Source organism: Argiope bruennichi, chromosome 2 (genome assembly GCF_947563725.1).
Source record: "Argiope bruennichi chromosome 2, qqArgBrue1.1, whole genome shotgun sequence".
In the NCBI taxonomy this organism is placed as follows: domain Eukaryota; kingdom Metazoa; phylum Arthropoda; class Arachnida; order Araneae; family Araneidae; genus Argiope; species Argiope bruennichi.
This window is the reverse complement of record NC_079152.1, coordinates 66,197,643-66,223,570: the sequence shown is the minus strand read 5'-3', so window position 1 is coordinate 66,223,570 and position 25,928 is coordinate 66,197,643. Positions and strand designations below refer to the sequence as shown.

The 25,928-nt window shown below is 29.0% G+C and overlaps 1 protein-coding gene across 2 annotated transcripts in view; it reads right to left on the bottom strand.

Moving 5' to 3' along the window:
* LOC129961816 (agrin-like) overlaps positions 1–25,928 on the bottom strand; it is a 675,765-nt gene that overhangs the window by 313,803 nt on the left and 336,034 nt on the right. The gene's annotated exons all lie outside the window — the stretch shown is intronic.

Below are 25,928 nucleotides of genomic sequence, written 5' to 3'. Positions count from 1 at the left end.
ATAACATATTCCACGATCAACATTCTAATAAGAGATTTTTTTTATTCGAGTCCCTTTATTTATATAGTCTCCATGACAGGACATCGAATAAAAAAATAATATCACTGATCTTGTATTAATTGAAATTCTAAAAAAAAAATAAAAATTAAAAAAAAAAACATTATGTAAATTTAAGCAAACACCAACTCACTTCACTTTGCTCACTACTTTGATTGGAAACATAATTACAAATTTGCAATAATATTGTGAGTCTCATATTCTAACTGAACAATATGATCTGGGTGATTCTCCCAGTACAATGAAACGATTATATTGGCTTCAATAAAAAATAATCTAAATGCACTAAAAATCTACTTTTCAGCAATATATTTCCACATTATTTTGAAAATTTTATTTCTAAATATAGCCCCTACAATTAACGTGCGTATAAAAAAATTTTACATTTTTTCCCCTTTGAAATATTGTGCCAGGTAAAAAAAATCTAAAAAATTATTTGCATTTAGTATTTTTTTTTACTTCAATAAAAGATGATACAATAATGGAACAAGGCTATAAATATACCTTACCTTCAGTAGTTTCATGATTAATTAAAGAAAATGCAATATGCTTTTTATTAAGAAAAAGTCTGTTCTCTTAATTTTTTAAGAAAATTTATATAAAATCTAAAATTTTGAATTTGATTCTTTTGAAAAATTTTTCTTTCGTTCTTTACGTTTTGGTTTATTGAGCAAATGGACAAATATAATTCCAAGATGAAATTATCTGCCACAATTAAGTCTAAAACACTAAAAATCTTGAAATCGATTTCTTTCTTTTTTTTTTTTTTTTGTTACCTATCTCCATATATTCTTCGTAAATAATTTGCTACGGCAAAGTCAAAGAAGATGGAGATTTTCATTCCATGCAGAGGATCTACATAGAAAATTGCAGTGTCTTATTTTCTTACGCGCAATCATGAAAGGGAATGCTTCTGCAATTTTCTGAATGAAACAAAAGCATCCAAAAGTTCCACTCTACTTTTCATCTTAAGTAAAGTTTCGTAATGGAAAATAATTCAGGGTATATTTACTTCATGTATTATAATAAAGAAGAAAAATTCTACTTCATTCTTTTCAGATTCTTGATGTTCATACGTGACCAGAGATATGAAGTGAGCGCCTCCAATCCACCAAGAAAGCTTCCTGACAAGGCCTTACATAATGGATCAAGACATGCAGGATCCTGATCCTACTGTTTCAGCTTTGTTTTCTAGAGGATGTTTTGTTTGGGCTAAAGATGTCAGAAACTCAAGACATTGCTCTGCTGAAGTAGAAGCTTCCTTGCGTCAACCGCTGTACCGTGCTGAAATATTTATAGCCTGTTCTTTTAAGTTTATCCAATCACAACTGACAGTTCTCCCTTTCCACTTTTGATGAGTAGAAGCTTTTATAGATTGTAAAACATTTCTTAAATGTCTGTGCATTTTTTATCAGGTGCAATTACTTCCTGTTGAATTTTTTTTAAAGCAAAATTATTAAGGATTTGTTGTCGAGGTTAAAGATATGTTAAATATTTTTTATGATGTCCGTTAGTTGATTTATATGCATTTAGTTAACATGTTTTTGAAATGATGCTACTGTTGGTTTTGTTGAATTTTGCTTTCCCCTTCCTATTTACATAAAGCAATCAATAACAGTATTATGATATTTCCATCATTTTATCTGGTATTTCAGATATGGTATTATTATCATATTGCAGCCTAAGAAATTTGAATTAATCAAATAATGAGTTTTATAAACATGCTACTTGTTTTTCATCATTTCAGTAAAATATTTTATTCCAATAAAACAGAAATAATGAAAAAGAAATTCCTGTCAAATAACGAACAAATTCAAATGATGTTTTTTAACTATTTCACAAAATACTGTGATTTAAAAAATATAATACTAATTATTTCACTGGAATTGTTTCTGGTCATAATACATTTTATCATTTTTGTAAATATATTTGTAGAACAAAATCTTCAATTCTTATAAATACCTATATATTAATGAAATGGAACGGATTGTACAATATTTTTAAAAATGTTCAACTGAAATTTTTACAACTATTACAAACTATTTTCTTCAATGGAACGTCGAAGTGCACAATATTTTATTTACAAATACGTGTGAACGACTCAATAGAATATTGTATTTGTTAATAGGTTATTCATATGATCTATCATTACACTTAATTATCCACATGATTGAAAATTCATATCGATACAACTTCACTATCCATTTATATTGCCATTATCACGACCTTCTTCAAAATTGTTTAATATTTACTCAAATCTAATTAGTTTTACATAACAAGTTCTTTTGCATTACAATATGCACTATGTACGGAAATTGTTATTGTAGGAAGACCAGACTAGAAAACGCTTTTCTTAGAGTAAGTGAATCACAATTATCAACTTACAAACAGTTTAAAAGAATAGGGGAGAATCCCCGTCTATTCAGTTATTTTTAAAAAAATAATATACCGAAAATTGAAGTAATTGAAGATTCTTAAAGTCCAACGGTATTTTTCCATTACCAATTCATGATATCATTAAATAATATTTAATTCAATTATTTATCCGCATATAATAAAGTATTACATTTTATATTTCTTATACTCAATAGCTAAGAATTAAAATTAATTATTTAACTTACATGCACTTGCGTCGTACGTATGCCGAATTATCATAAATGTTAACATAAAAGTTATGAATAATTATAATTAATAAGCTATAATTCGTAAACATTAAAATAGATGAAAATCACAAATCCTTGAAATGCTTAAACATCTCAAGTATTTAAGAATCTTAATTGAATTAAAATAATATATTTCCAAAATGATGTGTCATCGAATTAAATAGCATAAAAACAAAACATTCAGTGGTTAAAGGCCTGGTGTTTTAAAACCCATTAAAAACAGCTGCCATGTCAAAGCGCTGTGTATCCAAAAAATTTTTTTTGCTTAGATAACAGCAGGAATGCAATGAATGGTATTTTCTCGCCTTTCTTCTGATTTGCTTCTTTCAGCTAAAATGGAAACTGCTGAATAAGAAATTCAGAGAAATCCTTCCTTTTTAGAGGAGCACAGAAGCGAGAACGTTATCCTTTGCGCTAAGGATACATTTGTCCTGAACAGGTTAGAGTAAAAAAAGGATACTTTTTTTATATTTTCTTGGAAGGTTTTGAGTCCAATTCGGCGCCATTTCCTTTCCAGATCTGCGTGCTTGAATTTTCGAATAGCGGCATTCGACTTTGAGATACTTACAATCTCTTGGATCTTTGAATCGCTATAGTCAATCCCCCAACCCTTCTCCTCCTCTTTTTTTCTTCTGTCGAGCGAAACTTCGACGGAATTCCGGTATTCCGAAACTCTTAACAATAGACCGCAGCCTGGAATCGAGAAAGGAAATAAATAAGTTGAACTTTAGCTTGCAATTCGATCAAACAGAAATCCTATTGCGCATAAACATACAACGAAAAGAAAAGTCCAATTCTTGAATTCCTACTAGTTGGATTCCTAAGGATCTATGGCGGTTTAAATCCGTAAATTATTATAAAAAAAAGACACTGCTCATAAAACTGCATTCGTTTTTCACATATCCACAATATTGTATATAACTAAGTGCCTTGTATTTATGGGCATATTATAAACGAAAAACTGGCTACTGCAATAAATGTGCAGAGTCATAAAAGTTTTATGCATAAATTTTAATTTTTCTAAGTAAATAAAGGAAATTTATGGATTTCTTACCGAAACTAATTATAGGATATCCCAAAACAATGCTACATCATTTAAAAATAGAATATTTAGCAAAGTTGGGGCAGTTAATGAAATTATTATTATAGGAAATAAAACAGCAAGGCAAAATTCATTTTAGTATGTAACTTTCTATAATAGAAAGTTACGTACTTAACTACTGTGACTTGTAACCTAATCACATGAATGAATGAACTTCTGTTCATTACTAAGTAATGAACAGAAGTTTCATACTAATCTGTATGAAACCTAGGTATTGAAAAATTTCATCACCGCAACATTTCTTTATGTAACAATTTAACCATTAATTTTGGCTCACATAGTATAGAACGATTGAAATTAAATTTACCCTCCTTAAACTTATGTAGAGACCATACTGGAAAACTATTTTGTTGAATATTGAATATGCGTTATTTGGACTATGAAAAAAAAAAAGATATTTGCACGAAAATGAATAAAAAAAATTCCAATTAAAAGAAATTTGTAATTGAAATATTAATTCAAATTTCGATTAACACGTTAAATAATGGTGCATAGAAAACAAAAAGTACTGTCACATTTGAAACATAAAATGTTATTTAATCATATCATTTGGTCATTGTGCATTCCATTTGTATCAGGCACGGGTTCAATAGAAGCGTGAAGATTTTATTGATGAATGGCAACAATGTTCTTATTCTTTTTTCAGTCCAAACAGAGTAAATATGCTTTCTCATAATTCAGGAGTCTTAGAAATATCCATAAACGAAACTCACAGAGATTCAAATCTGAAAATGAGGAATCCAGGCGGTACGAAAATATCCCGAGACCCGATCCTATCCAAAGTGGGCAAGAAACAGAAGCTTCAATTGGAGGAATATCAAATGACACATGGGAAAATTAATCCTTCCCCATTCGCGTATTCATAAAAAGAAATGACGTGATTTTAAAGAAGTTCACTGACATCAATGATTAAACACCTTGAGGAATGACTTCCTCAGAGAGAAAGAGCCAAGAAGAAAGCCACAGAAAAAAAACCACACTGAATCACAATGAAATTACGCGCAGTTCCATACGGAGTAATTCTCCACGAACGCTTAAATAAGGCTTATCTGGCGAAAAAATTTTCCAAATAAACGAATGTCCTGGTTAGAAACTGGTTGTTCCGGGTTTTGAGGGTAGAAAATGTGACTTTTACGGGTCACATTTTAAAAGAAATATAGCTGAGAATTTTGCGATTAAGCCAAACGAGACAAATCACGTGACACGACTTAGAAATCAGGCGCTCTTTCAGCTACAGTAATAGCACAATTTCCTCCACACTTTCATTTGAAATCCTTTTTCGTCCGTTTTCTGGCAACTTATCCAATAATCTAGTATCTTCGACTTTAGTAATCATTTTTTCAATCCATTGAAGATATGGATCCATTTCTCAAACTTTTCAGCATTGATGTTCTCGTGGTGCAGCTAATTCATTACTGGTGTTCCGATAGAAAAACGTGACCAATGAAGCTTAGTTTGTTTTCTTTAAATGTATGGTAAGGAATGATTTTTGTTTGGTAATAATTGCTAGCATTTTAATAGGTCCTATTTTGCATAAAATACTTTCTACATTGTTTAAAATAGGTTTTTTTTTAATAACACACTTAAATTATGTTTTAATCAATTACGCCAATAAGAATGGATCTTAGATAGTTTCGAATAGGGTAAGTTTAATGATAACCTTGTATTTAAATTCATCAATGCTCTAATGTAAGCTCACTTGTAGTGCTTGTAGATTGCTGGGCAAGAAAAAAGGTACACTTTGCTTCGTAGAGAGAAAGATTCAACTCTGAATGGGGTTCCATTCAGCTCTGATTTCCTTAGCATTTACTGTAACTAGACGATTTTTTCCATACATATGACATGAAGTGAAGAAGATGTTTAAAAACAGCTCCTGGTAATGTTACAACAGTCTTTTGAATGTTTCTTTCGTATCATAAATTTTTTCATAAAAAAATAAAGTAAAAATGAAAGATAATCATAGGAAATTGTTCAATATTTTTTACAATTCTTTCCATTCAATAATCTTTACAATTCTTTCCATTTTTTATTACAATTCTTTCCATGTAAAAGAATTTCTAATGCATATTTATTTTAATTTTTAAAGATATTTTCCTATTTTTCAACAGAAAGCGTAAATCTTTTAAAAATTAGAATAAAGAGTAAAGAAAAAGTAACAAAAAAAAACGAAAAAAATTTCGAATTATCATTAAAAAATGTATTAATTTTTAGAAAAGGTTTATTTATTAAAAAGTCATATAGATATATCAATTAAAAACTCTTATTATTAATCCTTTTAATTTGCTAAATACTAAATTATTCAAAAATGCAAAATTTAAATTACACGGCAATGGAACATTGAGCTTTGTGTTTAAAAATACAGCATCCCCATAGTCACAATGCCCCATCCACCTTCGTTCCATAGGTCAATAGCAACTGCGCTTTAGCTTCAAAAGCTAACAATTATTTGAAAATTGTTGGAAACTATTAGACTGTGCTCGCAATATGCTCACAAATCCAAAAAAAGCATGTTCCATCTTATATTACTTACAAATAGCATATTCATGATTTAGAATTGTACTAACTCCCTTATTGGCATTGGATTTTACCGTTACTCTCATCTTTAAAATGGATAATAAGGTAATAAACGCACAGATTAGGATTTGCTCAATGTAATAACCAATACATATCCGTGACGGGGAAGAGTAACTTTAATAATACAAATATTCAAGATTATATTTGGTTGAGTAAAAATGTAGTGAATCTAATGATGCATGAATCATCTTGTATAAAATAGGATGCTTTGAGGCAACTTTAAAAGGTTTTGAAATATTTCAACGTGACAATTTGAATTAAATATTACTGTAGCAAATTCCAATGATGCTTTTGTTGGGTGCAACTACCAATACAATAATTTTTGAATGGAGTGATTTGAATGTTATTTCCATGTTGTAATTTTTGATAACTTTTGAAGCCGAAAAGATAATTTTCAGAAACTTTTTAGAATTATTTCATAACAACAAAAACTATCTAATCTTGATTGTTAATTATTACCATAATTAACTTAATGACAATTCTTCTTTTTAAAAAATAAAAACTTACTAGTCTTAGGAAGACATCTTTTTTTTTGCGTTAACTAGGTAGGTCTAAAAAAATCTGAAAATTTATAAGAATGATTTCTAATTCGTATTGCATTTCATTTTTAAACTGTAATTCTATATGTACTCTTCAATTTTTAAAACAGTCATTTTCGTAGAGATATTATAAAATTAGCTTAAGACTAACTACAATGTTATTGTGAAACAAATCCATTCTAATGAACAAAGGAAAGGAAGTAAAAAGGAAATCAAATTTAATATCTGAAAATAATGTTTGTTATCCATTCATTAACAAATGCTATTTTAATTCTCCAAAAGTAAATGTTTGATTAGTCATATATTTGGGACATTGAATTAATAATAATCGGATTACGAAAATATCACATTAATGCTCGAAACACATAAAATATTAAAAGTACTTTTCTCATTATAAATGGTCGGTTTATTAAAATATGTTTATACTTTTCTAGTCAAAATGCATTGTTTACTTGTGCATCTGAATTTAAGTTCTGTTTAAGTCTTATTACAAACAATTTAAACTCTGATGCCAGTATACATATATTAAAATGCATTCATGTATTATAATGTTATGAATAAAATAATGCTTTATTAATAATTCAGATCTTTATGCAGGGAAATTAAATATGAATTAGCCTTTGGGAAAAGAATCTTCTTAGATACTTTTAAAGAGTTACCAGAATCTTGATAAAATTGTCGAAAGCGCCTGTATATTTTAAGACATAAGCCACAGTGAAGCAGTTATATTTCTAATGCTATATAATGGAAGGACGATACTAAATTTTCAATATTAAAGCCTAATCCTCTCTAATAATGCCATTTTAAGAAGTGAAGATTCATCATTTTTTTGCTTTTAAACTATATTTTTACATCAAACCTTCTTTTAATATTTTATAGAAAAAATTATTAAACTAATGCATATACTATTTTGTAAAGTATTTGATCTTGATGATCATTTAGAAATGATTGTAGTTGAGTTACATCCCTACGGGTGATGTTATTAACATAATGATTACCGCAAGAATCCCCTATGATTGACATCGACTTTTTAATCACACAATTCTTACTCCACTACAGTTAAAAGGTATCAAAAATAGATAATCTAATTATACCAATGGTCCGAGCCACAGACTTGATACACGGCCTCAGATAAGTTAAATAAGATTATCTTCCATCATTGTAGCTATGGAATGGAAAGCATATTAGCATCAATTTTTGATTCGTTTATGATACATTCGAATTAAAAGTATCTTCTATTTTACTTAAAAAATTTGTTCCCTCCACTTTCTCCTAATATATTACATTCTGAGACAATTTTCACTTAATTTTGTCTTATAGAGAATAAAATCAGTTTGAAATCGTTATAAACAAGAAGTTGAATCAATGTGTAGAAAACGTATACCGCGTTCCGTCTCAATCATATTTAAATTTTGCAGTCTTAAAAGTATCAGTGACTTAAAAATTCACTGAAGATAATAATTTTATAAAAATTGATCCGAGGCTTTTTAAAAATTTGTAGATATTTTTACTTTTAAAGTATATAAAGTATACAAAGATAAAATACTCGAGGAATTCGAACTCGAGATTTTGTCGAATCATCACATTCACCCCTCCCGGAATCCGAAAAACACATTCGTAGAATTGTTATCTCTATGCTTGATAACTCAGCAAGTCTAGTTTAAAGTGCTCTTAGCAAGACAGATAAAATTTGGTATTCACCAAATTTATGGATTTCTATCGAATTTAAAATGAAATTTTTGGGCAGAAATCTGTTTAAGTCATATCACTGACTCTCCGACCCTCCCGATGGCATACGTATATATATATATATATATATAAACTGAATGACCAGACCGCTGCAACAGCAGCACTGACGGGGACTGTGGTTGAGACCTAAGAGCCATCACCGGCCACTATACAACCCTTCCCGAAGGAAATACGCCCCGTCATCAATGGGATGAGGCAGATTTCCCACTTATATATGTTCCCACCAGGGTGGTGAGATCCAACCACCATACCGGAAGCATCTTATCCTCTTTTCGACGTATCCCCCGCGGGGGAGGGGGGTTATCTCAGTAAAAACAAACGCGATAAATGCAAAATGTTAAACGATAGATAGGAAGAATCTGGTACACAGATTTACTATCTATAATGTAGAATAGCATCCAAATTTTGAAAAAAAAAATGAATCGATTATTGTTAATCGCTTTGTATTTTCTCGTAAATGTAAATTCGAAGATGCAACGAATTTAAATAAATGAAGTTGGGCTGCAGTTACAGTTCGATTGTATGTCAATTTTTTGTTTTAATCGGTTAGAAAAAAAGGGTGTCCAAACAATTCAATTTACACGTTCGTGTATATTAATGCTGTCCCAGCAAATAAACGCCATAGATCGTACGTTAGATTCAGCAAAAATAGTATATTACTAATCGAAAGCAAAAAATACCATTAAGACAAAAAAATATTTCATCGAATGACACAAAGGTTAAAAATGTTGATAAGCTTTAAAGATAAGCTGATAATCTGTTAAAAATAAAGCTATTTTTTTAGCATAATTCATTTGATCATTCAGATTTTATCTTTTGCATGTATAACAAATAAAATATTTGCAGATTATTAAAACTCTACAATTCGATGAAAACAAATCTCTTCCTATTGAAGAAAACAGCTGACAAACCCAAGTGGTCAAATTAATTCTGGTAACGGGCTTTTCTTTACTTTTACAGCGGAAATATGACATACATGAAATCCAAGAAATGAAACTTATCAAATGACACTCAAATATATTTGTTGCATATAAACCTTATTTTCTTGACGAAAAAGAAAATCTCTAAATGCTTCGTTTTGTCCAAAAATCATTAAATTCTTCTCTTAAAAATGCTATTAATTATCAAGTACTTTTTATAAGTTCTTAGTTAAAACCGACATACAGATAATGAATGTAAGCTAAAAAACTACACAGAAACTTGTCAGAAAGTCATTTTAATTTCTTATAACTAAGGACTCAGTTGATATATCTTCAGATCAGAAAATAAATTTCAAGACCTTGTTTAAGTGGCCTGAAACAACAAAGATAATACATTTGATAGTTCCATTATTTTTACTGTTTTCATCTAACGTTCAATATAATATCGAAAATATTCTATTCATTTTATCAACATTTCATATTCTATTCATTTTCATTAAATATTCTATTCATTTTCATTAAATATTCTATTCATTTTATCAACATTCTTTTTTATCAACATTTTTTGAAAGACACTTCTGAAGCAAAATGCTGATTAGATATTTAAATACTCTATCATGCAGGACGCAAGTGCAAAAGTGAAAAGGATGTAAATGAAAAGAATACTAAATTGTATTAAATATGAATTAGTTTCATCGATACATATTTTAAATTTATGTCTCGTTTAAAAATGCATAAAACAATAAATATTATAAATATTTGAAAAGAATTCGCTTTATGATGTATAATGTTTAGAAAAAAGAAATTTTATACACATATTGAAAATGAAACTCTTATGGAACATTTTCCAAATTCCCAAGAATTTATGAAAAAAATTTTGAAATAAAATTTAAGATATGTAAGGAATCACAGATATTTACTTCTAAATTTATTGTAAGAAAAAGAAATTAATTGCGATAGATTCCTATTTCTATTCTTTTTTTATCGCTGAATGAAAGGTATTGTTAGTACATTTTGATTTTCCAAGAAATATCTTTATACTTATAGGAGTAAAAATTTGCATAACATTATCTATTTGCACAACAGGCTTCGGTGCGGAAATTATTCAATTACAATAGCCTAAAATTCTGGTGTAGGAACGCTATTCCTGTAACAGAAAATTTATTCTCAATACAAAAACGAGCGAAATCTGTTATAAAATTAAATTTTGAGCTCTTAACCTGATGTTTTTGTTATTATTATTTATAATTTGACGAATAATTCATTTTCAGCGATCTTCTCTCAGCATCAGGCAAAGTCACAACTTCTGAATTTAATAAAAACTTATTTAATTTGTGAAATGTAAATAAATCCTCACATTTAAAATTGTTTCCAAATTAAATTCAAATATACATTTTTATATCTTTAAAAATCTGAAGTAACTTCAAAATTCAAATTCAAGTTTTATCTATAACCTATACTTGACTTGAATTTGAGTCTATACTGCATCTTGTTAATTTTTTTTTCTGCTCATGTTTTAAACAGGTACTATGTTTATCTGCTTATGTTTTAAACATGTACTATGTAGTAAAATAAAACAATGAAAACTTGCTTTCCAACTTTTAAATGATCAAAGATTTATAATTAAAATTCATTTTAATATAAATTATTAAGGTGAAAATTTGCCTTTCAAATTTAAATTTTCACAAGTAATTCAGATATTTTCCAAACGAACTTGATTTTTTAATTTTCTGTACTTATTTTCACCGAAATAATTGAACGTCTTTATACCGTTGTACGTACTCTCCTTTCTAAAGAATAGGTTTGAAGTTTGGTTTGGTTTGGTTTGGTTTAGTTATATTAACGTCCCGTCTGAAGCAACACTAGGGCTATTTTGGGACGGACCTCGTAATTTTGAACCACTGTCAGATGACGAGGACGACACCTGAGCTGGCACCCCCTCTCCACACCACACGACAGCAGCGGGAGGACGTATGGTCATGACGGATTTAACGTGCAACAGACCCCCTTACACGACGGTTCTTCGGTGGAATCGGGTCACGAACCTGAAACCCTCCGGTTCCGACGCCGAAACCTTACCATGAGGCCACCGCGGTCTTATAGATTTGAAGTTATAGCTGTTTTCAGAATAGCTTAGAAAATTATATAGCTATTATAATTGCAAAAAAACTACTATTATACTACTATATTTGCAAAACTTCTTAAATTTTTTTTATAAATAATCTATCACTCATATTTGTAGTATATCTGTAGTTGTATAGCGTTGAACAAACCAACAATTATAACTCAATGACTAAGAAATTATATATATATATATATATATATATATATATATATATATATATATATATATACTTAGAAATTTTATTAACATTTAGTTATATATAAGCAATAATGGTGCGGCAAAAATATTTGCTCGGGATTGAATTGATTTATTTGATATAATACGAGGAACAAAAACATTTTTGATATATAAAAGATGTATTGCTCCATTTTAATGCAAGTGTCGTTTTTCTGAATGGATATTTTGATAAGGCCCATATTTTTTTCGTTCCTATGGGATTCATTTATTCCATCCGTGATGGGCGAACATTCCTCGTCTTTCTTAATTGCCCCCCTTCCCGAACTGCAAACAGTTTTTCCATGGGTAAGACGTGCCCTGGAACAGTAAATTAGCAGACAGCATCTACAGTCAAGAACATTCTCGAAGATCGTTACGCTTAAGTACCCTACAAAGAGTTAGTGATGAAAGAAGGGCTCGCCCGTTAAGATGCGTTTGTCTATTTTAAGTACTGCTGAATCGTGAGGGCAACTCTTTAGCTTTTTTCTTTTTCTTTTGTACTTCTTCGGGGCTTGTTTTCTTCTTTCTTTAGCAGAACTCTTTAATGCGTGCCAAAATTTCAGATTTGTAGTGAAAAAAAATATTTGTGTATTTTTTTAAAGAAAAAAAGAGATTATGACCCAGAAAATTCTTCATTTCAATATTTAAGTTTTTATGACATTCATTTATTCTAATATCTTTATATTCATTAGATTTACTTTTGCAATTATTACATGTTGGGATCTAACTATTTTTATTTGCAAGTTTTGCTATGTCCCCGTTTTATTTTAGCCCTTTATAGTTCTCTGGTATATATTCGCATTACCCGCAAAATATTTTTTACAGTTAACTCTCAGTTACTCTCTACAGTTAAAATAAAGCTACGTACACGGCGTTTCTGTGCCACAGGATATCAAATTCATTACTCATAAAAGAAACTCTACCAACAGATCAGCGAAACTATGAGTTTTAAATATCACTTTTCGTGACAAAAAAATGTCATTAAATATTTATAATAAATGTCATTTATAATAAACATGACATTAAAACCTCATAATGATACGACATTTATAATAAACATGACATTAAAACCTCATAATGATACGACATTTATAATAAACATGACATTAAAACCTCATAATGATACAACATTTATAATAAACATGACATTAAAACATCATAATGATATGACATTTATAATAAACATGACATTAAAACATTATAAGTATATAATATTTATAATAAACATATTTATAATAAATATCATAATATATAAAAAATGTCATTATATATTTAATATGATCATATTTCCATTAATAGTGATAATTTTTGTAAGGTTAAAGTATTTACTTATAGAAATACATTTTCTATAAGTTGAATGAGTTATGTATCTTAAAGATAAATCAATGTATGTCCATATTAATTGTACCGTTGAAATGAAAAGGGAGGAATAAAATTGAGAAGAATTTTAACAGTTTTAAATTTCTCAAAATAATTTCAATCATTTAAGAGAAAGGAGATACTTAGTTTCAACTTGAATTAAATTTTGCTGTTTGTTATTCAACTATTTATCTGAAAAGGAAATCAAAAATAATCTTTAAGATGGGCATTTAATTTAAATATAGTTACTATTGATTTAATTCACAGCAGATGCAAAAGAGTAAATCTATTTAAGTAGACTTGTATAATCAAAGATATGTTTGTTTTCATAATTATTAACAGCTTTGTGAGATACTTTTCTATCAGCTTTAACTGCTTCTCTGAGAATTCTAATTTCATTATTTTCCCCCAGATTTGAAGTATATATTCACACTTTAGAAATTATTTGTTTCATACCGATAAGATTTTCAAGTTTTTAAGTAAAGAAAATTATTGATTTAAACTAATACATATTTTACATTTATATTAGAAATGTTACCAAACTCTTAAAATAAACACAAAAGAATTTTAAATACTTTCCAATTAGATGTTTTTCTTATTTTAGGTCCTTTCCTATTCTCCACTTATTTGTTTTTTTAAGTTTAAAATAGCAGTAATTCCATAAAAGATATATTATGGCTTTGAAAGTAAGATGCTGATATTAGCTTAAATAAGCATACAGTATTTTTTTGAGTTTTTGATGATAAAACTTTTTTAAAGATTTCTTTCACTCTACTAAAAATGCTTAGTTCCCTTTCTTCACGTCTCTTAACTTATCAGAATAGAAAGAATTGTTTTTTTTTTGTTATCCAAAATCCTTAGATAATTTTTCTATAGATGGACTTTTTTCATTTTATAATAGTTAATAAAAATGCATTTCTTAAATATGATAACAGAAAAGTGCTTTTGCTGCATTCGCGTTTCAGCTTTATCATCAATGTTTATCAAAGGAAAAAAAAAGGCTACTTTAATCTTATGCACTTTACATACACTATATTGTATGCATATTTTAGAGATCATATCCATTTATATCATGACTACTTTTCATTTAATGTTTGCCGGTATATTTAAAATTCATTACTTTAGCATTATAAATAACGCAAATCTTATACCTAAATGACTGACCAGCACAAAACATCAAACATCTTTTTGAGAAGTCTTGCCATTTCTCTACAAGACGAAATTTACAGAAAACTGATGCGTCTTCCTATGAATTACTAGCGCTTTAGGGAAGAAATAGTTTTGCCGAGCATTAAAAATAATTTTATTGTGCTAAAACGTTTTAATTTTATTTTGGTTTCTCTGAAGCAGGATCCTTGAATTGAATAAGCTGCGCCGAAATCAAAGACTGTGCATTAGACCTAAATTAATCAGTGTTACTAAGATAAAAATTAAAGAAAAAAAATAGTCATAATAACTAAATACCAGGAAGAATTCCGAAGTACATCTAGAGGCTGAAGCATGGATTTTTCAGAATGAGAGTAACAAAAAATTGTTTAAGTAAAAGTTCTACTTCCGATGCCTCTTTAATATTACAGTCAATTAAATTCCGTGTCAAGATGCTTTATAAGATGTTCTGTAGAGAGCCAGTACTTAAATTCAATTTCTTACAGAGAAAGGGTCGATAATCTTATTATTAAAGTGTGGTAATTAGCCCTGCGGTATTAAAAAGTATAATTGGTATTAAATGATTTTTGATCACATGTATGTCTATGTCAATGAGGGATAAATGATGGTAATAATAATAATAAGATAGCATCATTTGAGATGCTGCATTATCAACGTATTAATGCAAAATAAAAATCTTTTTAGAAAGGCAACAAAATCAAAAGTATCAAAAGGAATTTTTGTTTGCTCCTATTTTATGCGCTGCCGCACCGTTCATCCGATTGAGATTGTCAACTTATAGCTTTGAACCTAGAAAATGCATGTTTTTCACATGACCAGTTTTTTTTTTTTTTTTTTTTGAAGATTGAAAAAATATATATATTGTCTAAACTAAAGTATACTTGAATAAAAAAAAAAAAGTGTAAAAAATATTAATTATACATCTCCTTTATATCTCATTCAATTTCAACGAATGCATTCATTGACGACAAGAAAATATTCTTTCTATCATTCCTAATTAATCAAGATAGCTATTTCAAATTTCAAACGATATTTCTAAAATTATTTCTTCTGCGGCAGCAACGCGCTGGGTACCAGCTAGTGCAGAATAAAAATTTAGCCCAGTAACATGAATCACAAGTTATTCCGCAAAGGATATTTGAAACCATGTGAATACAAGTATTTGATTTCACACATCTTGGCAAAAAATGTCAATCAATATTGGTCTGAGCGTTACAATGTGTTGTTTGTTATTGTCCTAGATTAAAATAATTTCACATTTGTATGGTACCAGTTTGTTGATTATTACGAAAGACAAAAGATGAACACAAATAAAATGACAATATTATTCTAGTAATACATGATATATGAAATACCAGAAAAATGAAATGCGTGAGTGTTTTATTTGTAGTTTTTTTTATACTTTCGTTAATAGCAAATTAACTGCACACAAATACACATTTGTAAGATATTTTTGATTAGTATAATAATTTTTAACAAAATCAAATTTAAAATTGTTTAAATAATAAAAGATTTTTTCACATATTCTTATGATGTTCGCTCGAAATATGTTAACAGTATATTATATATAATGATATTTTAAATTCTTAATTTAAACCAAATTAATTTAAAAGTTTTATCTTAATTAACCCATAGTAATTTCATTCTCTTATTTCCTGATCTCATTTCACGTATGAAGCGGTGTAAAAATTACTGCGCAATCAGTTCTACGTATCAAATGAAAATGAGCCCTCCGTTGCCCTTGTCTAAGGTCAACACGAGTATTCAATTGACACATAGCCGGAAATTCCATGTTATATAAGACTAGGGATCATTTGTTTCTCCCTGCCCTTCCTAAGTTCTGCTTTTGTGCCGCTCTGTGGCGGACGTACCTTGCCCACATCTCTGCTTGTAAATAATTATGCTTTCCCGGAATGGATATTAAAATTTTAAAATGTCTCTTCAATGTATTCGAACCTGCATTTTGCTCCAAAAAATACATTATATATTTACACAATGCAATTTTTAATTTATTATAATATTTTCATTGAAATTAATACTAACACTTCCAAAGATTCAATAAAAATACTTGTTAGTGTGAAATAAAAGTTTTCATATGCGAATAACATAAGACTGAACCATTTACACTGGTACTTTTGCTCAAGCTGTATTAAAACATACCCTCCAAATAATGAAGCTGAAGAGAATGCATAAAACTATTAAACTGACTGCAATACGCTCTAACGAAATCAAATGGGAAATTAGAAATCATTTAATGACAAAATCAATGATCATTTACAGCATATCATTATTGAGTGAAGCTTATCTAAACTCTCAGTACAAACATAAAATCCTTCATTAACCCAATCTGTATAGATTAGGTAATTAATTAGTTTATTTTGATTAATGAGACCATTTCTGAAATATACATCATGGAAAAGATTTAATTAAATCACTTAAATCGTTGATACTTTTAGAAATGTATGAGGCTAAATTGCTTCTTCTCACGCAAATTTGCTTCTAATTAACTAATTATCAGAGGATAATTCCATATTTTTTTTTCTTTTTCTTTTGCTTCAAATTAAGAAAAAAACGCTTGTATGTGCTTTTTGTTTTCAACCAAAAAAGTAACCATCATTAAAAAAAAAAATCAAAGAATAAGGCATATTCTCTCATTTAGAAGATCATTTATATTTTTCTAAATGGATAAACACTCTCAATTAATAGCGTGCAAGAATTAACAAAGATAAAAGTAGAATCAAAATTCATTAATTTTCTTAATGCATCGGGATTGTAAAATTGCCTTAGAAACTTGTTTTTAAATAAACATAAATGATCACTTGAAATTGTAATGATTTAATTAAAAATTAAATTACTCGATTGTTATTTTGAAAGAAGTCTATCTTTCTTTTTTTTCTTTTCTAACTCATTTTTCTAGAAAGAAGTTCATCGGAAATTTCTTTAATCATTTCACAAATATTTCTGTAAGATCTTCGATTAATACTGTCTGTTTTTTTGAAACAAATAAGTTATTGTTGGAAAGAATGTTGAAGCATTTTAATTTTTATTCCATAAGGAATCTTGAAATTATTATAAATGAAGAACGGGTATTACAAGTAGATTTAAGCATAAGTAATAAAAATTATAAAAAGAAAGAGTTTATGACCAAATCAATAAATTTATCTTGAAGTAAATTAATTGAAATCTGTTTTAAATGTCTAAGAAAATTGTTAAAATCAGGAAATTTAATACTGAGCAGAAAAAGGAAATTCTCATAATTGTTCAATTTTGATTCATTTTCAAAACTCGTCGTTCAATTCCATTATAACAAGTTATTTAAATTTATTTGAAATAAGGATAAGGTTTCAATCCGTTGCCCTAAATTGACTTATTTAGAAAAATAAGGGGGCAGGACAGGTGAAGAACATCAAAAAAGTTACTATTAATCAAATTATTTGATTGGATAAATTACGTTACATTTATTAACTACTTATATTATTTTAAAATCCTTCAAAGCATTCTGTGTGACTTGCTAGACTAATTTTTTTATAACTTTGTTTTAGCTTGGCACAAGATACGTAATTCTTGAACTGCCAAAACTTAAGGAATGTGATAACGTTAGGGAATTTTTCGAAAATCGTTCGAATCTAGATATATTTGAGTATTTGCATGCAAAAATTGAAAACCATATATGAATGCCAAATATAACAGTTAAATGAAAATGGTTTTTCAAAATTTAGAAAAATAGAGATATTTTTTGGCTCAAAAGAGATAAATAAAAACTCTACTAGTTTAAAGTTTTATCAAATAATTTAATTAAAATGTTGCAAATGGCTTAAGAAATATATTATTGAGTTCCCGAACTAAATAAAATAAACTATATTCCCTCAGTAACTATCCATTCTTAAAACAATAGATTTCCACTGATAAATAAGACGAAATGTTAAATTTTTTTACATGTGAAGCACTAAAACAGCTATAAAATATTTCTAAATGAATATTTTAAACATCCTCTAATTCAGGAATTGTAGAAATTATTATATCATAATTGAACAAAAGTTGTTCATTATAATTTAATTTACGAGGTTTTTCCAGATACAACTCTATCAAGAATTAGAATTTGAAAAAGTAGCATCGAAATATTCAATATAGCAATGTAAATGCAAATTTGAAAATCAGTGTACCTTTCCAAAAAATAGACTTAGAAAAAAATCTTAACGATTTCATAAAGAAATCTATTCAAACATTAAGAATATTGATTTTTTTTAAATATAATTTCCCAAAAATAATCAACTCTTCAACATAATCACTTAATTAAGTGAAATGTATTTTGATCAAATCGTTAAATCAATATAGAAACTTAATTTATGCAATGTTTGCATTAAATACAGTATTCATAATCAATGCAATGTATTAAAAAATTTAATCATATTGCCACTTTTTTATGCAAAAGTCAAAATTTTAAACTTTGTCGTCATTTATCTCCAGTTTTGAAGAATTATCAATTCAAAGTTTCTAATTAAGCATCATTTTACTTTCACATATATAATTGCACAGTGCGTTCATTATTCACTCATTCATTTCTTATATTTTATAATGGAAATATAATATATCAATAGCATTACTTTATAACCTGTAACATGCCATTACATGAATTAATTACTTAAATATCAAATATGTTTAAAAAAAATTTTAAAAAAATTATTCAGTGTTGTTTTTTAAGCCTATAGCATCATGAACAGAGATAGTCTAGTTGTTAACAGCAAAATTAAGCACTTCAATTTAATGCTTGCTGCATAATATACTGAACTATATTTTATCGATTTTTAAGGGCAGGATTGTGAAAAGTGAATGACGCATCTGCAATGATGAGCATTTTTCTTTCTGTTCTCTGTTTAATAATATAATGGAACTGTAATCAAGTTTGTGTGAGATATTTGTAAACAATCTAAGATTATCCGGATAATAATAATAAGATAATCCAGACTCTGATTTCAAGAAATATGTTTATCCTTGAAAGGAGAATTTGAAATTAAATTTACAACAATTTACCTTTGCGTATTCTTTTTAGAGTGTCATATTATGAGCATTTGTAGATTTTTCAGTAAATTATTTATTAAAAAAATATTTGTTTAAAGATTTTAGAGTTGTTAAGAGAATATATTAATATACAGGGAGATCAAGAAATAACATGAGGTGTTCGGAGCCCTGTAGCGTGTTATGTACTGGACGAAGTATAACAAAATTTGTATTAAAGTATGCGAATACAATCTATCAAGAAAAAAAGAATAGCAGCAAAAAACGCCGATAGGGGAAATTCTGGCGCTTCTAGAGCTAATATGTGGAAAAAGAATACATAACTATCATTGGAAACAGCAAATAGCAACATACCAAATACAAATGATAAACGTTTATTAAAGCAGCTTACAAATTTGGCTCAAGTTGAGCACCAACTTGATGTTTCAATAATTGCATATGGTACAAGATATTTTCGATGGTGGCTAGCAGCATATCGGCATTTTTTCGTCTGACATGTAACGTTATTTGATCTTTTAAAGTAGGAATATCAGGAAAGTGCCATTGATACACAACGCCTTTCAAGTGAACCAGAACCACCTCACAACCAGAAATTGCCAAGATTCAGATCAGTGTTATCCTTATAAAACCCACTAACTGATAACATTTCAGGATCTTACGCAATATCTTCTGCATTGTCGAGAATGGGGTATCTGTTTGTCGTGATATTGCAAGTGCACTGTTGGTAACCTGCTTATTAGCTATCGTCTGATCCATAACCGCAGTTGCAACTTTTTCAACTTGTTCCTGCTTGATAACTTTACGTCCTCGGCCTGATTGCACAAAAAGAATTACTGTTGTTTCAAATATTTCAATCATTCTTCGTAAGTTAGCTATGGTCATCGGTCCGCTACGTAACTGTTTTAACAGCCAGTAATCCCGAAGAGCAGCACTGGCATTTTCATCCCGTTGATAAAACAGTTGGACTAATAAGGCTCTTTCACGTAGTGACAACGCAATCAACGGACGAATTCTTGCAGAATGACAAATTCCCACATCCCTGCCTTTTATCTCCAATGTCATGTCACAAAGTACCCGTATAAGCAAATTATAAAATAAAATTTTCGATCGCAGCGCCAGGATTTCCCCTATTTTCATTTTGGTACTATTTTTTTTTCTTGATAAATCGAAACCGCATTCTTTAATGTGCATGTTGATTAAATTGTTATATTTCGTCCAGTACATAACACATTACAGCGACCCGAACACTTCCTGTTATTTCTTGATCACCCTGTAGATACTATTTTCTCGTTAAAGCGTGTAATTTTTTCATAGATTTCATTCCTCATCCGAACATCGGGGTTTTTCATAGATTTCATTTTTTTTATCTGAGCACCGTAGTTTTCTGAATTGACACTATGCGGAGTGGAATATATGAAAGTTGTAAATAAAGCAACGTTTTATATGTTTATTTGCTTTGTTCTGATTTAGATATCTACACATTTATTAAGCTAATTTCATCGTTTCATCCCTCTTAGTAAGCAAAGCTTGTAAGAGATTAATTTCTAATACCACTCGAGTACCGCATTCGTGAAAAAACTTAATGATTTCTTAGTTAAATAAATACACAACAGGGCATGTATCTATATTTAATGGACGCAATTACTTCGTCCCTAAGGAACTAGGGGAAAAAAATTCGAAATGAAATGCAATCATATCTGATCGAGAAGCAATCAGCTGCTTTCAAATTTTAATGATCTCGCAGAGGGAAACTTCTTTTCAAAGTGAAAAGGTTAAACACCGTCTCTGAGTAAAAGAAAGCACCCGGGGGCGAAAGGGAATCAGAAAAAACATCCAAGAACTCTCGGATAATTTCAACAGTCCTTCTCGAGGCAATCGATTGGTGACATATCCATAGTTCGATCGAATCCGAGTCGAGTATTTTATCTCTTCCGAATTTTGAATTCCATTTCAAGAAGAACAGGGTGCCGATGAAAAAATAAATCTCGTGTGTATGACCGCAGTTTTTTTTTCTTCTTACTTTTCTTGAGGATGTGTGTGTGTGGATAGGAGTTAGAGGTGGAGAAAAAGAAAGCCTTGTCAATCGATAGCGATTCAGGAAATAAGCGAAGGGAGGCGACGGGATGTTCGATCCGTCTGGGAATAAGAGGAGAAAATGCAATTACTCTCGGGGAGAAGGCAGAATCTTATTCACACGAAAAGATAAGTTGGAACTTTTCCGTCAATTAGATACTATTTTAACAATGTTCTGATTTTTAATGCAGGCGCGCGGGCTGGGAAAGATTTCATTCTTCTTGCGAGGTAAGACGCCATTTCCATTATAAACAAGAATTGTCTTTTTAATTTAAAAGTGCGCTAAAAATAATATTTAATTAAAATAAGCAAAATAAGTATAGCATAAAATATGGAATTGTGCTTTGATTCAATAGTATATAATTCCAAATTTTTTTTTAAAATTAGAATATGATAAAAATTTAAACAAAAAGAATGGACGAGTATTTTCAAAAATAATTGCTTTGTTAATTTTGGATTTATTTAACATCCTTCACAAAAAAAAAAAAAAAAAAAATTGCAAAACATGAAGATGAAATTACTTCCATGTTAAAGCTAAACTATTCTGTATTTAGGGTATTCAAAAAGCAAAAACTTGTAATTTTGATTGAAAATAAAAAAAAAAAATGTACAAAAGATTTTGTTGTTATATAAAGTGTTTATCTTGCCCTTGGATGCTTCTTTTGAATCGAAACTTCATGCATCAAATGGCAGTAAACGTTGAAATAATACAATTCTTCGCTTATAAACCAGTTATATTAAAATCAATAAAATTGCTACGAATTTGTTATGTTGCTGTGCAGATAGTTCCATCGCAAGAAAAATAGTTTGATAGATAGTTCTGCTTTTTGCTGTACGGATGTCGGAAATGACTTCGTCTTTTGACTTAGCATCAAAGTTGGAGACCATTTGGCGACTTGAAGCTGAACTTGAAAATTTCGGGCACAAATTGGAAGATTTTAGAATCTTCAGGAATATTCGCGATAGGTCCATTAGGACGCGATTTAAGAGGATCTTTCAAGAACCTTCTTTGCCCTATCTCGAGAATTATAAAAGCCCATGAGACCGAGCTGGAATCGGTCGTTTCTTTTCAGCTCAAGTATTAATTGAATGAATCTACTCTCTGAGCGCGTCAAGCTGCTTATCATTGCTGTGCCGCTTGCGTTCTACTGTTTGCTGGACGTGCTGCTGTTTAATGCTTGTATATGTCTTAGCTGCGTTTGGTTGTCTGGTGCGCATTCGTGAGTTCATGATATTCAACGTCGTTATTTGCTATTGAGACCTATTGACTGTGTCGTCATATACCCACTACAGCGAACCCATTGATTTTTACAGAATTGTCTGTAAAAATATATTAAAAATTTGGAAAAAAAATTTTTTGAGGTCATTTATTTTTAATATATAATATTCAATATTTCCTGCAAATTTAATTCAAATTGTTTTAATTACTACAAAATATTAAAAATCAACTGAAATCATTTTCTTATAATTCAAAAATAATATTAAAATAAAACATAGTATGCTTAATATATTTATTATGCTATATTTCTTAAATCATTAAATGCTTTTTATTTAACAGAAAAGTTGGTTTTTGATGAATAATTTAATCATTGGAAAGCATGAATAATGGAACGAAAATCATGAAAATATGTACTATAATTATACGCAGGAAATAAAAAATGACTGAAAGTTTAGCTTAATTTTATGTATCAAACTTTTTTTAATATTTTCTAAATTAGAATATCTACTAAAATATAAAGCAATTGATTCCACTTATTACTATAATCTGATAGCAATAATCTCCGTCTCTATAGTTCTGTACAAAGCTTGATATAACAAGTTTTGTTGCATTTTCTATATATTCTATCACGTTTTTTTATACTCCAAATCTGGGCTAATCTTATTTGACTCATTTTTATTTCAATTATTTGATCGAAATGACATATATTCATAAAATATGTTGAAATCAAAACAATTTAACAGTTCAAAATTGCTTGATTTTTTTTCCTTGACTGTTTGATTTTTTTTTTTTCTTTTTAGAATACGTTCTCTAAAACTAATATTCGAGAAATTGCAAATGAAGTCAACGTACATTGTATCGATTAGTGTTTTTTTTTTCAATGACCAATTTGTTTTAACTCTAAACGTGTTATCCATAATTAGGTGATAATTCCTCACCATAATTAAGTGACACTTTCCATTTCGAGAATGTGTTGTTTCATTGATTCATTAAGAATTCATTGAGTCTTGAGGTACACTTTTTTAAATCTACGCACTTTAAGTATCGAATAATAACGTCTTTGAATTATTTAATTTCAACATATTTATTTTCGAATATATTTGAATTATTTAATATCAACATTTATTTTTCGATTTCGATAGTTCTCAAATTAATATGATAATTCGTTGTCCATACTACGAATAATTCGATGCCCACATTATGAAAAACAATTAAGGAATCAAACAATATATTTGTGGTGCTTTCAGGGGAATTTAAACAAACGAATATTGAAAAACTAATTTGAAAAAATAAATAGGAGCTATTATTTTTTTTTCAATTCTTTAATCATTAGAAATACTTTTCTTATTTGATTCCTTCATAAAGATGTGATGCTTAGAAAAATCCAAATAAAATTGAAAATAAACCGTCACTTGACTCACAACTCTATTCAGAAAAAAGTACTTTCCTGATAGAGATATTTCTTACCCACTTCTTTTTATATACTGGAAATATTTTTTGCGAACGTGCAGCAGAAAAAATTACGCATAAAGGGATGGCATTTTTTGGATGCTTACCAAATCCCCTTCCCTTTTAGAGATAAAGTGAAATAAATCCGAACCTTTATTATTTTTGGGCTTTAGAAAATAGATGGTTTCGAACGCCCACTGCTTCGATCGGCTATTAATACTAATCTAGGCAATTAGAGTTTTTTCTTTAAATAGTAAGAGTTATTTTGGCTATCGATAGTCTTATTTTGGTTTGTTATTTTTTTTTATTATTATTCCGTTATATTTAAACAATTATGATAAAATATTAAGGTGAACAATATTTCTTTTGCCGTTGTATCTTCAGTCTTTTGCGAAAGAAAAAAAAAAGATATCTGCCGTGCATAAGTAATAAATAAGTACTTTTTCGAAAGCTTAGAAATTAAATCATCACTAGAAAATTTCATAAAAATATTAACTCGCGTGCGTTAAATGAATAATAAATTTTAAATAAAAAAACTGATTGATTTTCAGCTAATAGATTAATCAATTGATTTATGAATTAAAATTATATTTTAATTATAATAATCTGGTGGGAACTTCGGTTAGTACAGGTTGATCAAGAAATAACAGGCGGTGTTCGGAGCCCTTGTCGCGTGTTATATACTGGACGAAATATAACAAAATTTAATCACCATACACGTTAAAGTATACTGTTTCGATTTATTAAGAAAAACGCGGGTACTTTGTGACATGACATTGGAGATAAAAGGAATGGTTCTGGGAATTTATGTCATTCTGCAAGAATTATCCCGTCGATTTCGTTGTCACTACGTGAACTCGCCTTATTAGTCAAGCTATTTTATCAGCGAGATGAAAATGCCATTGCTTCTCTTCGTGAATACCGGCGGTTAAAACAGTTACGTAGCGGACTGATGGCCATAACTTACTTACGAAGAATGGCTGAAAGATTTGAAACAACAGGAATTCTTTTTGTGCAACCAAGCCGAGGACGTAAAGTTATCAAGCAGGAACAAGTTTAAAAAGTTGCAACGGCCGTTATGGATCAAACGATAGCTAATAAGCAGGTTACCAACATTGCACTTTCAATATCACTACAAATAGATACCCCGTTTTCGACTATGCAAAAGATATTGCGAAAAGATCCTCATTAGTATTTGGTGTGTTGCTGTTTACTATTTTCATTGGCAGTTACGAGTTCTTTTTCCATATATTATAAGCTTGCATCGACAGGATTTCCCCTATCGGCGTTTCTTGGTACTATTTTTTTTCTTGATAAATCAAAACCGCATACTTTAATGTGTATGGTGGCCAAATTTTGTTATATTTTGTCGAGTACATAACATGCTACATGGCCCCTCACACCTACTGTTATTTCTTGATCACCCTGTATTTTATTTCTTATAAAAATAAGACATTTATATGCTTTCAAATGATTTTGCCGCTAAAATTAATTATTATTATTATTAATGACAAATTAAATATGAATATTATAATTTTATGCAGCAATTAAGCATTTCATTGCACATGACATTTTTACAAGACAATAATAAAAAAAAACTCTCTGAATTGATATCAAAATCCAGGATAGAAACTTATGATTTTTTATTAAAAAATTTAAAAAATAATAAATTTTCTTTTAAAACAATAAATATGTCTGCA